This window comes from Bison bison, unplaced genomic scaffold, assembly GCF_000754665.1.
Source record: "Bison bison bison isolate TAMUID 2011002044 unplaced genomic scaffold, Bison_UMD1.0 scf7180017864500, whole genome shotgun sequence".
Taxonomy (NCBI): domain Eukaryota; kingdom Metazoa; phylum Chordata; class Mammalia; order Artiodactyla; family Bovidae; genus Bison; species Bison bison.
This window is the reverse complement of record NW_011495059.1, coordinates 7,903,754-7,904,376: the sequence shown is the minus strand read 5'-3', so window position 1 is coordinate 7,904,376 and position 623 is coordinate 7,903,754.

Sequence of the window (623 nt, the reverse complement as noted above, 5' to 3'; positions counted from 1 at the left end):
ATTAAAAAAAAAAAATCAGTGAATAGTTTCATCTCTTTAAGAAAATAAAAAAGAGTACACTTCAAAATTGAAAAAACATGGGACTTTCTTCTTAAAGATGTTTCTAGAGCTACTGGTCCTTGGAAGAAAAGCTATGACAAACATAAACAGTATACTAAAAAGCAGAGAGGTTACTTTGCCCACAAATGTCCATCTAGGTAAAGCTATGGTTTTTCCTGTAGTCATGTGTGGATGTGAGAGTCGGGCCATAAAGAATGCTGATCCCCTACGAATGGATGCATTTTAACCAAGATGTTGGAGAAGAATCTTGAGAGAGTCCCTTGGACTGCAAGAAGATCCAACCAGTCCATCCTACAAGAGATCAGTCCTGAATATTCATTGGAAGGACTGATGCTGAAGTTGAAACTCAAATACTTTGGCCACATGATGTGAAGAACTGACTCATTGGAAAAGAGCTGGATGTTGGGAAAGTTGAAGCCATGAGGAGAAGGGGTGATAGAGGATGAGATGGTTGGATGGCATCACTAACTCAAAGGACATGAGTTTGAGCAATCTCCGGGAATTGGTGATGGACAGGGAGGCTTGGTGTGCTGCAGTCCATGGGGTTCCAAAAAGTTGGACAC